This window comes from Bos javanicus, chromosome 28, assembly GCF_032452875.1.
Source record: "Bos javanicus breed banteng chromosome 28, ARS-OSU_banteng_1.0, whole genome shotgun sequence".
Lineage (NCBI taxonomy): Eukaryota > Metazoa > Chordata > Mammalia > Artiodactyla > Bovidae > Bos > Bos javanicus.
Genome location: NC_083895.1, coordinates 40,758,267 through 40,774,760, shown reverse-complemented (window position 1 = coordinate 40,774,760; position 16,494 = coordinate 40,758,267). Strand labels below are relative to the sequence as shown.

At 41.5% G+C, this 16,494-nt stretch overlaps 1 protein-coding gene across 7 annotated transcripts in view; it reads right to left on the bottom strand.

Moving 5' to 3' along the window:
* The window catches only part of CCSER2 (coiled-coil serine rich protein 2), a 154,718-nt gene extending 150,428 nt beyond the window's left edge, over positions 1–4,290 (bottom strand). For all 7 annotated transcript variants that reach the window (XR_009734252.1, XM_061405534.1, XM_061405535.1 and 4 more), the window contains exon 1: positions 4,200–4,290. The gene's annotated coding sequence lies outside the window, so the exon portion shown is untranslated. The remainder of the gene's footprint in view (positions 1–4,199) is intronic.
* Between the last annotated feature and the right edge of the window lie 12,204 nt (positions 4,291–16,494).

The window sequence follows — 16,494 nt, the reverse complement described above, 5'->3', positions numbered from 1 at the left end:
AGATATTCATAAGAATGTGATTCTCTTTAGTATAAAAGCCACATAACTTAAATGCAATTACAACTGCATATATATATATATACACACACACACACACATATATACACACATATATAAAACAAACTCTACAAGCTTAAGAAAATAAAAATATGGTGGAAGGACATTTTTCTCAGACCTCATAATCAAAAGATGAAATCTCACACAAAAAATTTTAAGTCAATGATTTTAATAATTTTAAAATTGAAAGTCTACAGCAATAAAAATAACAAAAATAAAACATCACAAACGTATTTCAAGAGAATAATATATTTATGAGGCTAAGTGCTAATGAAAATTAGTAAGAAGATTCCAGTAAATTTATAGGCAAAAGACAATCCTACAAAGAAGAAAATACAATGAGAAAAATACTGCACTTCCTTTTCTGTTGTGAACAATGATCTTAGACACCAGATACTCTTATACTCATTTGGGGAAAAAAAGTTAAAAACAAAAGCCTGTAAAAGTAAAAAATAAAACTAGTCAACAAAGCTGCTGGAAGCAGTGTAAATAAATACTACCATCAGATATAAATCTGGCAATATTTTTCAAAGATGACAAAAACCTTCACACCCTTTGACCTTATAAGCCTCTCTCTGGAACTTTAGCCTAAAGGTAAGAAACAAAACAAAGGACCTCGACAAGTTAACTAACTGCATCCTGTGAAAAATGGGAAGCAGCTTAGATATCCAATTATTATAAATAAATTCACTGTAACACTGTATAATAATTTAAATGCATAAAAACCATAACAAAAATAAAACATTAAATATGAAAGCAAATATTGAACACTATATCTATGCTTTGATTACAGTACAAAATCGTGTATATATTACAAATAAATGAGAAAAAACTTTTATTTTAATTTTTTTTCATTTCTTTGACCATTAAGTAGCGTGCTGATATTGATCAGGCCTATTATACTAAGTATACATTCCAAAACTAAGTTTTCAAAGGCATAAAACCAATTTTTCTTTCCTAAAAAACCTATCATGTAGGTGTAATCAGATAGCTCGTCTCACATACAGCTAGCCATACATGTAATTTTAACCATGCTATCAGCCAGCTGTTGGAGAAGGCAATGGCACCCCACTCCAGTACTGTTGCCCGGAAAATCCCATGGATGGAGGAGCCTGGTAGGCTTCAGTCCATGGGGTCGCTAAGAGTCAGACACGACTGAGTGACTTCACTTTCACTTTCCACTTTCATGCACTGGAGAAGGAAATGGCAACCCACTCCAGTGTTCTTGCCTGGAGAATCCCATGAACTGAGAAGCCTGGTAGGCTGCAGTCCATGGGGTTGCACAGAGTCGGACACAACTGAATCGACTTAGCAGTAGCAGCGACCAGCTACAACCTTATTTTATTAAATCTTATTTTACCATCAAAATGTAACTTTATGTGGGGTCTCCATATGGTGAGCAGAAGCCACTTATTATAGGACACTCTGTCGAGCAATGAGATCCAAATCTCTCTAGACAAATGGAATAGTGAGATTAGGTTTCTCCTATATTCCCAAATGAATCATCATGTTTCTTAGCCTCAAGAGTTCTAAGACCCTAAGAGTGGCAGGCAGCTAAGCAGTCAAGGAGGCTGAAGCTGATTTGCTCTCCCTCTGAAAATTGGTAACTTCCTCATTTTCCCCTAGAGCACCATGGAATAATGAAAAATACACAAGCATGACGTCAGGAGATACGGGATACAAGTAACTCTAAGTGACCTCAAGTAAGGTTCTTGCCCTTTGGGGCTTTAGTTGCTTAATGAGTGAAAATTTTAAAGTTGAACCAAATAATCTATTAATTCTTTCAAGTTCGATATTCCACTAATAGACTCCCTTAACTAAATACATCCAAACCTCTCAAAATCTCCTACTCTGATTGTTAAAAAGAGTTAGAAATAAGAAACTGGGGGCAAGGACACAAATGGTCAAAAGACCTGGATTGTATCCCAGTTCTGTCCCTTTCTACCTGCATGACCTTGGCCAAATTTGTCTTAAAGGCCTAAATTTAAAAAGCAGAAATCCTTACTGGTCATACTCTTTGTCATTCTTGTGTCATAAAAATATTGGCTTTTTTTTTTATAAAGGGTTTCATAATAGGGTTTCTGAATAGGGTTTCATAAACAGGGTTTCATTCCTAACTAGCTACAGTAAGTTTGACTTTATTCTTAGAAATTTTAAAGTACCTTGTGCAGTCATCTCTTCTAAGTTTTCTAACATGGCAAGAGGTAGCTAACGTGCTTTGCCTAGAAACTATATTCAAGATTAGGAGCATTCCTCAAAAATTCATTCAATGAACAGTTTGTGAGCACCTGTGCCATACAACAGCATGTGTTAGGAGTTGCAAATGTCTCTTCCCTTAAGCCCAAAAGTCTAGTGGACACAGACGTATTAAGTAATCATTAACTACCAACTGACAAGTACTAACTGCAGAATGTACAATGTACTAATGCACCAGTGGAGACAAGTGGGATAAGATGTCTGGACAAGATTCAGAGGTGATAATTTGGTCAGGCCTTGAAGGGCAAGTTGTTTACTAGAGAAGAATTATCAATAGAGGCAACAGGTAAACTCTCAATAGAGGTAAAAGCACAAAGGAAGAGGACATCTTCAGAAAACTCTAAGTACTCTTTGTACAGACAGGGCAGGCAAAATGGCAGAAGATGAAATCAGAAATACAGACAAGTACCAGAAACTGTGAAGGACTCTGACTTTTATCGAATACAAATTATGAAGAGTCACTGATGGATTTTTAAACATGAAATTTAAACGTCTCCCCTTCTTTCCCATTCAAAGTTGAGTCAAACAGAAAATGTAGGTCTGAGTGAGGAAAGGTAGAATAGACTGTCTTATGTTTTTGTTAAATGGAGAGCTCCTGCTGTTCAGGATGGCTTCCAGCAGTTTGTTACTATGGCATATTAATACAACACTGAAGTAAAAGAGTATGAATTACAGCTAAAAGGTTCAAGGAAGTGTGTGTTGTGTGTGTTACCTAAAGATTATTTGACGTCATGTTGATGAACCACCAAAGAAAACAAGCAAGAAACTACTAAAGATACGAAGTAGTAAATAAACAGGTAAACAATAATAATGTCTGACTTCAGGCAAAACAGGGAGGAATGCTTAAATTCTTGTAATATATAAATCAATTACAGATAAACCATGTTTTTTGTGACTATCTTCTTCAGAAAGCAAGTATCTTAAATTCCTTTAGGTTAAAGAAGTGCAACAACCAAACTCTCTTTAAACTAGTTTAAAAGGTTACACTTAAGAAATTCTTTTTAATGGCAAAATTAATAGGTTCGATTAATATTTCAATGCTGAGGGGGTGAAAAGGATGTCTTTCAAAATATTATTTTGAAAAGGCTACCTTCCAGTTATTTTACCAGTGAGAGTGAAACATACACACTTCAGTCTGGGACTGCAGAGAGTCCCTGCATTGGTAATTTCCACGCTGCTCAGGCCTAGTCTAGGAACAGCAAGCCTAATTGGCTGGGTAGCCTACAAAGATGAATTTGCAATTATTGAAATTCAAACTCAAGCTTGGCCATCAAACGCTCCCCCAAAGGATTCATTCTCCCTTTGCCTGACAAAAAAAAAAGTAAGGTGCATTAAAAATATATATGTAGAGAAACGGCAGATGCATAAAAAGAAAAGAAGAATCTGAACCTATGCAACGGTGTGGGCCACCAAAGTTTTCCCTCAAGATGTGTTTTTAGGGTGTGTCTTTGTTTGGGCCCAGTAATTTTAAAAAGGAAAAAAAAAAAAACCCACAGTCATTCGGGGCACCCCGGTACTTTCCCCTATCAACCCTCACAAGCATCCTGACTCTGAAATCACTGGGTATCTCAGCTTGCCTCTGATTTCTCCTGAGAGAAGGGCCGCAGCCCCAGGGGCCCAAGGCCCCCGATGCGCCTGTCACAGCCCCAGGGGCGAGGGGCGTCTGGCCTCCCCGCTCCACAGCTGCCCGGCCTCGGGCGGCTCGCGGGGGCTCCAGAGGGTCCTCCGGAAGGCAGGAGGCCGGAAGACGCCACAGCCCTATCCCAAGAGCCCAGGTCTGGGCCCAGGACCGCGAACCCTGCTCAGCGCTGCCGTGGGGGCTCGCCACCCCTCGTCTCCCGCCCCCGACTTCGCTCCCCGGCTCTCGCCCCGACCCCGGCTCTCACCGTGCGGAGGTCGCGCTGCCTCCTCAGCCGCGGCCCGGCTATGGGTCGCACAGCGACCTACAGGCCCAAGGACGGTAGGTGAAGCGAGGGGCCGCCCATCACATCCACGCCGGTCCCGCCGCCTGCCCCGCAGCAGCCACCATTGCGTCCACGGCCTGAGGGAGCGCAGGACTCCAAAGCCACCGCGCCCCCTCCCTCGGCCGGCGCCTGCCTGGACTCCGCCCTCCGGAGCCCGCACACCGCGCGCGCGCAGCCCCGCCCCCCGGCACCCTTATGCGCAGGCGCGATCCGTCTGGGGCTAGGCCCCGCCTCTGGGCCCGCCCCCGCCGTCTGACTCCAGCCTCGGCCCACCTCTGGCACCGCCCCCGCCCACACGCCAGCCTTTCCCAGGCTACGCCCCCACTCGGGACCCGCCCCCTTCCACTGACCTTGCCTCTCTGCCCCCTGACTCAGGCCTTTGCTGGATGCAAACCTGTGATGCCTCTAACAGGCTGACCCACCTATAGCCGGCCTCCTGAACCAACATTTGTCGCCTGACCGTGGTCAAACCTGGCAATTCAACCTCCTGACCCTGAGAAGTTAAGAGTAGTCTGAGCTTTGGGTCTGACATGGGCTCCTCTCCCACCTTTCGATAGAGAAGACATCTCTAACAGTTTGTATTTCTAAGTCCATCTGTGTTCTCTGCCCTCCCGTGCTTGCTCTGGTAGTGTCAGAACCACACACTCTGGCAGATCTTGCTGAGATTGAGGGGAAGGAAGAGGCACACTGGAGTGCTGAGAATGGAAACAAATTCACGACACTATCAGTCTGGGTTTCCTTTGCCTGGGACCAGGTCCTCCTTCCCTTTGGGACTTAAATCACCCATAGGTCTTCTCTTCTCCTTTCTTACTTGATGGCTGGGCCTCTTAGTGTTCTTGCACCCGGAGGCCTCTGCCCTGGATATTACTGGATGTAAAAGCCCTGAAGCTGCCCTTGTGTAGCAATAGCTAGCTTTACCTGAAATTCTTGGGGGCCAGCCTTATCAACATCTCCACTGCAGTAAATAATATTTAAGGAGAATTTCTTGAAAAATACTTATTTTTTCCATCCTCCAGATCAGTGATACTTCAAGGGGAAAGGGAATGAAATTTTCCAGACTGATACCAGCGAGCATGCCTAACTTGTAGAACCACATTTCTCTTAATATGACCTAATACTTTTATATTTGGAAAATAAAGTGTCATTTTTAATATCAACCCCTAAAGTTAAAGATTGTATTTCTTGGATGATAAGATGTATGTTTAAAATGTTGAGAAAGACTAGATCTAAACACTCTGTAATTTATCTTTGGATTAAGTCAGATAATTAGACAAACACCAGACTGAACCCTTGAACACAACCCTCAAGAACATCCTCAAGAGATGCACTTAACTAACGTGCTTCGGGAGTTATGCCATCAGCTAAACTGAGAGGTGGTACAAAAAATGGCTCCTCATGGCTTGTATACATAGGAACTAGGGAAAATGCTACATACTCGATAGTATGCATACGAGGGCCGAGGAAAGGAACATCTCTGTTTTAAAAACCAGAAAGAGCTATGTTTCTCAAAACTGCTAGGTTGCTCTCTTGTGATGCTCTAAAGACAAGATCATCTTGTTTTCTCTTTTCTTTGGCAACTCTTAAGTACTGTCCCCTTTCCCTTCCTCCTCTACAAAGGTTATTGAGTGCTTGCTATGTACGAATATCTCCCAGTTTCATCTAATTTTCCTTATTCGGAAAAGTGCTGTTTACTCTTAATCCCAATTTCATTTACTTGGTTGTTACGATTCATTCTATCAGGCACATAAGCTATGTATAGAAAAGCTTTTAATATTAAATACAAATATATTGTGTATACTTATTATGTATATCCATGGAAGTCTGACCTCTGAGACTCTAAAGCCAGTTTATGACAGAGGTTAAAGGTGAGAGGGCAGATGGAGATGAGCAGTGGTTCACAAATTTTAGCATGCACCAGAATCACTTGGGGAGCTTAGTAAACCATGGATGGCTGGTCACCACCCCGTGTTTCTGATTCAGAAGGCTTGGGTGGTACCCAAGAATTTGTATTTCTAATAAGTTCCTGGAAGGAATAATGTCTACACCTTTTGAACCATTGTTACTAACAGCAATCTATGCAACTATCATCCTAGTCAGGTAGGAGATGACCATCTCCCAGGATCCCATGAATCACTGATGAGAGACAAAGGTTTAAGTGTCATGTGTTAGCATGTGGATAAATATCATAACTGTGACAGCCTTCAACATAGGCAGCAGAGCACAGATGAGAAGTCCAGGGTATGAGCCCAGTCCCAGTAGCAGGAGGAACAGAACAGAAGGTGAAGAGTCAGGGGCAGGTGCATAAAATGCTGAGGCAGGGCTGCTGATGTTGTGACAAACCTTCCTTGTTTTGTGGGATGGACCCAGTGCTATCAGGGCACAGAAACAGGGAATTGTAAGATCTTTCCAATTGCAGTCTGGACTTGCTTATAAAGAAAAATGGTATGACAGCACAGAATGTCTGGGAGGTGAGGTTTCTGACTTATGGATGTTTGTATGGGAATGAATCTAAAGAAGAGTCAGCAAGCATATTTATATATTTTTACCATGCATGTTTATTAGATTAAAAAGTATCTATAGTAGAATCATAATAGATAAAGCAAAGACTTTTCTCACAATTCTCAAACACACTTCATACAATAATATTACACAATAATGAACACACTTAGTACAATCATAATATTTCAGTGTATTTTCTTAATTTTATAGATATCTTAATATGTTTTACTAGTTTGGATTCAGTATTCCTAGGGACTTTCTGTATTAATTTATTGCTCAAAGACTATAATACACATCTATTATCTTTGAAAACATACTCAACATCACTAATCATCAGTGAAATGTACTTCAAAACCACAATAAGATATCACCTCATACCACTTAAAATGGCTATTATCAACAACAACAAAAAAATCAGATTAAAAAATTGCTGGCAAAGATTTAGAGAATAGAAATACTTGTGTAGTATTGGTGGGAGTGTAACTTGGTACAGCCAGTATGGAAAAAACTACAGAGTTTCCTCAAAAAATGAAACATAGAACTACCGCGTGACCCAGAAATCCCACTTCCGGGTACATATGTGAAGGACACTGAAGCACTATCCTGAAGCTCCATCTGCACCTCAGTGTTAGTCACAACATAATTCACAATAACCAACACATGGATGAATAGATAAGGAAACTTTTAAGTGAAAATGGTGTATGGTTTCCTTTTATTGGACTAAAAATCTTTGGAATTTATTCCAAATAAATTGAAATGTACTGAAATAAAAATCAGGCAGTCTTCATCAGGCTTGGAGATTATATGTGCTTCCTAAAAAGAAACGCTCTGAAGTAATTTAAGTAATAATGATATTATTTGGCCTTTAAAGATTATGTGGAATCTCTTTATGAAACCATTTGACTTACTGATTCTTTGTGTGTTAGTTTTTATGCAATAACTCTTTAACCTTTTCATTTATTTTATAATAATTCGCTTGTTTAGACTTTCTGTATCTATTAGGATCAATTTTAGAAGCTTCTCTTTGCCTGAAAACATACCCATTTCTTCTAAGTTTTCATGTTTACCTGCATAGAGTTGCACAAAGTGCTTTTTTCTTAAAAATTGTTTTCTCTGTTTTTATGTGATTTTCCTCTTATTTTTGTTATTTCTCTTTTTAAATCGTAACTTAGCTAATGGTTTATCCCCTTTAATGCAATTTCTCTCTTGTATTTGTGTGTGCGTGCATGCTCAGTCTCTTCGGTTGTATCTGACTCTTTGCAAATCTGGACTGTAACCTGCCAGGCTCCATGGTCCATGGGATTATCCCAGGACGGGTTGCCATTTCCTCCCCAGGGTATCTTCCCAACCCAGGGATTGAAACTGTGTTTCCTGCATGCTCCTGCATTGGCTGGCAGATTCTTTACCACTTGAGACGTTTCTCCTTTTTTAAAGCTTAAGTTAGCTAATGGTTAATGTATTTTGTTGTGTTTTCCAAATAACCTGCTTTTGGATTTATTGTGCTACTCACTCAGTCGTGTTCAACTCTTTGCGATACCATGGACTGCAGCCCACCAGGCTCCTCTGTCCATGTCTTGCTCCTCTTGTCTCCAGGCAAGAATACTAGAGTGCGTTGCCATGCCCTCCTCCAGGGGATCTTCCCAACCTAGGGATCGAACCCCAGTCTCCCGCATTGCAGGCAGTTTCTTTACCGTCTGAGCCTCCAGGGAAGCCCTTGGATCTATTAGTTCTACTCTTTTCTGTTTTCCAAATCATTATTTTTGTAATTTTATCTTTATTCATTTCTTTCTCCTTTCTTTTAGCTTACTTCCCTAGTTTCCCATTTGGGATGTTATATTGATGTTTTTATTTCTGTTGCAATCAGGGTGCTTGAAAGCTCTTAAGTTTTCCTGTAATAACTGCCTTAGTGGTATCACAGAGATTCTATGTCATGTTTTCATTATTATTTTCAAGAAATTTTGCAGTATTATTTATTATTTTCTCTTCAATCCAATATTTAATTAATGGATTAAAGGAAATTTTTTATTCTTCAGAAATTGTCATTAATTTCTCAAAGTTTTACAGCACTATGATCAGAGAATGTTATTTATATAGTTCTATTATTTGGGATAGCTTGAGATTTTCTTGGTGAGCCTAATATTTGGATAATTTTCATGAATTTTCCATTGTGCACTTCAAAAAAGTCATATTTTCCATAGGTACAGAATTTTGTATCATTTTATAGGATTCCTTAGTTCCCCCTTCCTACTTAACAATGAACAGGAAACCAAAATTTCAGGACACTAGAAGATAACCTCTAACACAGAAAACAGAGACTCAAACAAATAGACCTGAAAGGAACCAGAAACTCTGCAGAAGAAGAAAACTATCCCCCATTCACTTGCCTCATTTTAAAAAAGTATCAATAATATATTTAAGGAATTAAGAAAGAAATAAGAAGTATCCTTGCATCCATGAAACAAGAATACATGTCATAAAGAAAGAAATGTTCTGAAAAAAACTGTTCAAAAGCCATTGGAAATGAAAAAGATATAGCAGCAAGGAAAAAAACACAATAAAAGGGATAGAAAATAAAGTTGAGGAAATCGCTCAGAAATTGATGAAAGAACAAAAAAGACTGAAGACATGAGATTAAATAATTGAATGAAATCTCCTGAAGGCATACCAGATTCCTAGAGTATGAAGAGGAAATCCTCACTGGCAGATGATTCACTGGGGAATGTGGGTTTCATAGGCTCTCCCAGGAGGCTGGGCAGGCAGCACTTTAGCACCAGGACAGGACAAACACCCTCTTCCCACTGTGTGGCCCACCCTGGCTTTTTGCCTCTGTTGCAAAATAGCACACCTCTAATCTGACATCCACCCTGGCTACTCCAGTAGAACCTATTAGAGTCCTCTGACCCTATTCACATTAGACCTAACTCTCTCCACACTATATGCATAGATAGGACCATACAAGTATGGGCCCAAGACCTTTCAGAGGACTTCTTCCTATCCCCTGATCCCAGGCATTTCTCAAGGTGCCAGACAAATCCATCTAGTACTTCTCCTACAAATCTTTATTTTGCTTCTTTTTTGTCATAATATGGTTTAAATTCCTTTCAAGCAAAGCTTCTCAAAAAGGAGCCCTGCAAAGTGAAGGTGCTTGCATGCTCTGTCGCTTCAGTCGTGTCCAAGCCTTTGCCATCCCATGAACTGTAGCCTGCCAGGCTCCTCTGTCCATGGCATTCTCCAGGCAAGAATACTGGAGTGGGTTGCCATGCTCTTGTCCCGTGGATCTTCCTGACCCAGATGCCATCCGGGGCTCCTGAACTGCAGGTGGATTCTTCCTGCTGAGGCAGCGGGGAAGCCAGGGTCCAGCAATTTTTAGCAGCACTATAGCCACCCTGCTCTTTCAGGGTGAGAGGAAATACCTAATTCTTTCCAGATGAATCACTATTCCTGAGACTGGACAAAAGACTTCTTGTTAAGGCAGCAAAAACACTAATGCAGGTTTAGTTTCCCTACCCTAAAACAAAACTATGATTTCATGTGGCTCTTTAAATAAACGCAATAGGTATGCATGTACTGACATGGGAAACTACCAGGAAGTATTATGTTTCAGTGAAAAACCAAGTTTCCCCATGCTGATGGAACATGTAGCTCTGGAGCCTAACTGTCTAGCTTGGAATCCTGGCTCTGTCACACACCGCAGATGCTTTGTGGGGCTTTAGAAGCTACATTTTTGGTTCTTCGGTGTTCCTATCTGTAAACAGAGATCAAATGAGGTTATTCTTATAAGAATAAAATGAACCTTTTGCTCTATGACAACCTAGAGGGATGAGATGAGGTGGGGAGTGGGAAGGAGGTTCAAGAGGGAGGGAACATGTGTATACTTATGGCTGATTCACATTGTTATATGGCAGAAACCAATACTATATTGTAAAGCAATTATCCTCTAATTACAAACAAATTTTAAAAAAAGAATAAAATGAATATATCTAAGCCCTTAGAACAAAGCCCGACACAGAAGAAGTGTTAAATAATTAGATATTATTATAGCACACTTCAATTTGTATAAAAATTAAGGTTTTTATGGGAATATAAATTTATTTACACTGTTATTCAGATGTGCAGATATATTAGTTTTCTAGGGCTGCATAACAAAGTACTAAAGACTGTGTGGCTTAAACAGTAAAAATTTTTTTCTCATCTTCTGGAGGCTGGAAGTCCAAGGTCAAGGTGTCTGCATTGTTGGTTTCTTCTAAGGCCCCGCTGCTTGGCTTGTAGAGCATCTGCTCCCTGTGTCCCTCTGTGTCTACATCCTATTCTCCTCTTCTTAAAAGCACACCAGCATGTTGAATTAGGGCCCACACTAATGATTTCATTTTACCTTAACTGAAATCATTTTACTTTAAATATACTACCACTTTAAATATAGATTAATGCTTAATTACCATTCCAAACACACTCAGTACTGTGGTGAGGACTTTAGCACATGAATTTTAGGGGAGCACAATTTAACCCATAATAGCAGAGAAATTTAAACTCCTTTATTTGATTATAACTAATCTGACTCTTCCCCTGACTCCTTATTTACTGGTTTTGCGGGGGGCGGGGGGCAGAATTTATCAATCTGCTTAAAACTTGGACATAGCTGATCTTTTAAATAATACCTTGATTATTTCTCGGTTAAAAGGCCCAATATCTCAATGGCAGCATCCATTCCCTGCTTCTCTCTGTAAGAAAGTATCTGAATTTATGGGGGATGACAGACACAGGGGCTATAGCTTTTAAGACCTTATGGTCATGGGGAAGAACTGGGGTCTTCAAAGATGCTGTCTCCTGCCTTCTCTAGTCACTGGAGCTGTGTCCCTTGTTTAATCTTCCAGGTGGAGACTCCAGATTAGGTAGCAGGAGATACGGTCCTCTTGGCTTGTTCTGGCTCAGTAGCTCTTTCTGGATGACTTGGCTTCACCTCAGCTCCTGCAAACACCACAGAGCTTCTGAAATCTGTCTGTGATCCCGGGCAATTGGATCAACAATGGACCAGGAAGAAAAGGGATGATGAGTAATCCCAAGGCTCAGGTCACTGAGGACATTGTAGAGAGGACTTCCAACACAGGGAGCAATGATTCCAAATCAGCATACATAGTACATAGCAAATATGAGTTACATTATGAGCTAGCATCCATCCCAGTCTGATACAGTGATGAAGCCCAAAAGCAGCTTCTCTAAACAATATGGACACTATAAGCCAGTTGGCAGCATCTGAGCACTTCCAAGTGACCCATCTGGTTTAGAGCTGGGCAGAGAGCAGGCACCAGGCACCAACAACCCATAGAGGCTTCTGTCAGAAGCTATACAAATTAGCCTGGACTTTCCAGCTGGGTAAATGGGCCCATGAACCTCCAGCCAATAATGTGCCACTGATAGGAAACCATCTGCTTAGTGACCCATGGGCTGCCTTCTTCCTTTCCTCCCAACTGGCTCCTGTGTCAATTCTGTTTCCCGTTTCCCTGGTACTCAGGGAGTACCATGGAAAGGATTCCATGGACAGGATTCCCATCCGAGGGCACTGACCGATAGCTGGTTCTTACAACAGACACGAAAGAGGATGTGCACCCTTGAGGAGTAAGTGACTTGCTCATGATGGAAAAGCAAAACACCAAGGGTCAGGCAGGCTCTGGACTGAGAACACGGCGTTCAGAGTATCACCTGAGTAACCTGGGCAGATTGGAATCCAAGCTGCTGAAAGAGACAATTCCAAACCCCTCTGTACCCCCTGCCCTGCTCCACAGGCACACTCCATACCCCCCTCTCAGGCTCACCCACACTGGGTAAGACTGAGGTTAGGCCTGAGGTTTCAAGCTGAAAAATTTACTGAATAGGTTGGAAAGGCAGCTGGCTGAGAATTGCTGATAGCTTTTATTTATTTATTTATTTTTATTATTTATCTGGCTGTGTTGGGTCTTAGTTTCAGCACGCAGGATCTTTAGTTGTAGAATGTGAGATCTACTTCCCTGACCAGGGCCCCCTACCTTGGGAGTGTGGAGTCTTAGCCACTGAACCACCAGGGAAGTCCCAAGCTGATAGCTTTTAAATCAACATTTATAAATTAACCCTTGCCATTAGTAATAGCAGAGATTTTAAAATAAACCTGAAAATACATTTCTTGAGAATTTTGAGTGGATGGCAGTTCATGATATAGAATACAGTAGGGACAGGAAAAAGAAATCAGCAAAATTCAACCAGACAGAGGTTACAACTACACCAAAATTTCTTTCTCCTTCAAGGAAAAGTCAAGGTGTATGTAGCCCAGTATCAGCTGGTATGGGGGCTTGGCACTATCAGTTTCCCTGGAAGTTCCTCTACCATCCCTAGGGTGTGGCTCCCATCTTCAAGATCTAAGTCAATGACTGTGTTCTAAACAGTAGGATGGAGAAAGAAATGAAGACAGGGCAAATTCATGCTTCAGCAGTCTCTTAAAAAAGATTCCCGAAAGTGGACAGGACATTTCCTCTTGTATTTCCTCAGCCAAACTTTAGATCCTGGCCACACCTAGTTGTAGGGAGGCTGCCAAATGCATTCATTCCTCTCTATAGTTTTGTGTTCAGGTAAAAAATCTATGCCTACGAAGGAAAGGAGAATGTGTATTAGAGGCAATCTCTGCCACAGACGACTTCAGTGAAGTGTCTGATTGCTTCTCCCTTCAGCTTCCTCCTCTGCATGATCCAGAGCACCAAGGCAGTAAACCAAGAAAACCAGGAGATTTTGCTTGAAAAACCTGATCCAAGGACATGTCTGGAAGAAGGCATAGGAACTAAAAGCAAGCAGGAAATTGAACAGAGTTTTTTAATCCTTCCCACGAAATTACTCTCCAATGAACATATTATGATAGCTCAGTTGGTAAAGGATCTGCCTGCAATGCAGAAGACCTGTGTTTGATCCCTGCGTCTGATCCCTAGGTCCGGACAATCCCCTGGAGAAGGGAATGGCAACCCACTCCGGTATTCTTGCCTGGTGAATTCCATGGATATACCATGGGGTTGCAAAGAGTGGGACATGACGAGCAACTAACACTTCATTTCACCTCATGAACATATCATACAAGAAGTGGCCAACAGGTTTTAGAGTATGTAAGAGAGAAGATTGGAGAATTTAAAAATAAGGAAACTAGACTGAAAGCAAAGACCTTCCTGTATGGGTATATTCTTGGTGCCTAGAATACAATAGTGTGTATTCAAAAATATTTGTTGAATTAGGAAGAAAAAGGCTGATTTTTAGGAAGTGAGAACACAATAACCTGTATGATCAAGGAGTCAGGAAATTGAGATATTCTGCAGCTCTGGGCCCTGAGAAGGATGCTGACAGGTCCTTGTGGAGAGTGACCCTTTGTTTTTTCTTACAGGATAAACATGCAGATAAAGCAGAAAGGATTGCTGATTTGATATTACTGAGGCTTGCCCTTCCCATATAAACACTATTTGCCTGCTATGACTGGGGAGGATTTGTGACTCTGGGCTCCTTGCCAGGCGTCAGCATGTCATTGTTGAAGGTCCACAAACTCCCTTCCAGAAAAAGCCATTTCCCTTTTCAGCTGGTCCGTTCTGTGGGAGAAATAGAGCGCTGTGGCTAGAACTGGCTCGTTCCTCTCCACCAGTGGCAGAGGAGCCAGGGAGAGCCAGTCCCTGAGGGCAGGAGGACTGCACACGGTATCTCTTACTGGAAGCCTCAGTGTGGGGAGCAGAAGGCAGCTTTGGGGGTTCCCAAGAATGACCCAAGATGTTTTTCCCAAAGTTAAGGCTAAAGAAACGTAATGGTCTTAATAGCAATGAGCAAGTCTCCATGTGTTGGAATGGGGCATCCTTTAAGTCACAATGTCAAGGGGAAAAAGCCAGGTGCAAAGTGTACTTATAATGTGCTACAATTTGTTTAGGGAAAAACAAACAGGTTTTTGTTGTTGCTCAGTCGCTAAGACCTGTTTGACTCTGCGATCCCTTGGACTGCAGCACACCAGGTTCCTCTGTCCTTCACTATCTCCAGGAGTTCACTCAAATTCATATCCATTGAGTCAGTGATGCTATGATACATACACAAACATTTGTATTTTTTAAAGGACATCTCTCAGAAGATGCTCAAGAAACTTCTAACAGTGGTTGCTTTCACAAAGAGGAGTTCTATTACCCCTATTACTAAGAGATGTGGAAGAAAGGAGACTTTATTTTCACTGTATACTCTTGTGTAGTTTTTCAGTGCCGTACTGTATGCAGAAAATACCTATACAATATAGGAAATAAATATTACTACTGCTAATAATAATAGTAATAATAATAATTTTAAAATACAGTCAAAAGAAAAGTACCAGAACCACTGGTTGAAGCAGAAGGCTTGAGGGAGGAAATGGCAGACAGGAATAGGACTGAAGGCTACAAAATGCAGAAAAGCCTGGTACCAGGACAACAGTTGAGATGAGCCGAAGGAGGGTGGTGGCTAAGAGGACACCAGGGCAGGAGCCATTCTCTGGAGCTGCGCATTCATGGTGTTGTGGGTAGGAACAGACTCAAGTATAATTCATCCCTCAACTTAAACAAAAAACACAATATAAGAGTGGCGAGTTTAAGTTTTATTCAGGGTCTTACTGAGGACTATAGCCATGGAGATGGCCACTTAGTTAGCAATGAGGTAGGAGAGTAGCCAGTGTTTTGTTTTTGGCTAGGAAATACATACAGTCAAGCATACATCAAGGTAAAAGATTACTGCTAATCACAAATAAAAAACATCTCAAGTGAATGCTTTTAGTGTTTTGTTATATATATGGGGAGATGTGAGAGTCATTGAAATGACTTCCTTCTCAAATGGGGGGCAGCTAGAATTCTTATCTTCTGCAGAGGAAGGAGGATGTTAGAAGATGTGAGACTGGACAATGAAATGAATTTATCTTCCTGAGATAGGCATCTAACTCCCTAGGAATACCGGAGCCCATTTATCCAAAGCACAGAGTACCTCTTCCTGTTTTTCATCCTGAACTTCTCTCGGGTATACTGTCGGTGGGCAACCGCAGTGAGTCTCAGCTTAACCCTTGTATCAATATAAGTGGGTGATGATCGATGCTCATTATTCTTTGTTGACACATTCTACAGTAAAACCCCACCATAATCCATTTAGAAGGGTCCAAAATATTCAGTTTTGTAAAATGTACAGGTTTATGTTACTAGAAGTTTAATGAAATGAAAAGATGAGGGTCAAGTCTTTGTAGCTGGGATTTGCCCAAATCATCCAGGTCCTGGCTGCATTTGGTCCTGCCTGCTGGCAGATGGCTGCCCCAACCTAACTATTCACAGGGGTGCATCTGACTTCTGTGGCTGGTTCCATCCAGGACATAAGCAACAGTCCCAGGATCGCTTAGTGATTGTCTTCCAACTGACCTGGGTCCAGTGGGCCAGGAGAATCCCAGGAAGTTGTCAGCTAAATTCATTTCATTGTCCAGTCTCACATCTCCTAACATCCTCCTTCCTCTGCAGAAGATAAGAATTCTATACTAAGTCACTTCAGTCATGTCTGACTCTGTGTGACCCCATAGACGGCAGCCCACCAGGCTCCCCCATCCCTGGGATTCTCCAGGCAAGAACACTGGAGTGGGTTGCCATTTCCTTCTCCAGTGCATGAAAGTGAAAAGTGAAAGTGAAGTCGCTCAGTCATGTCCGACCCTCAGCGATCCCATGGATTGCAGCCCTCC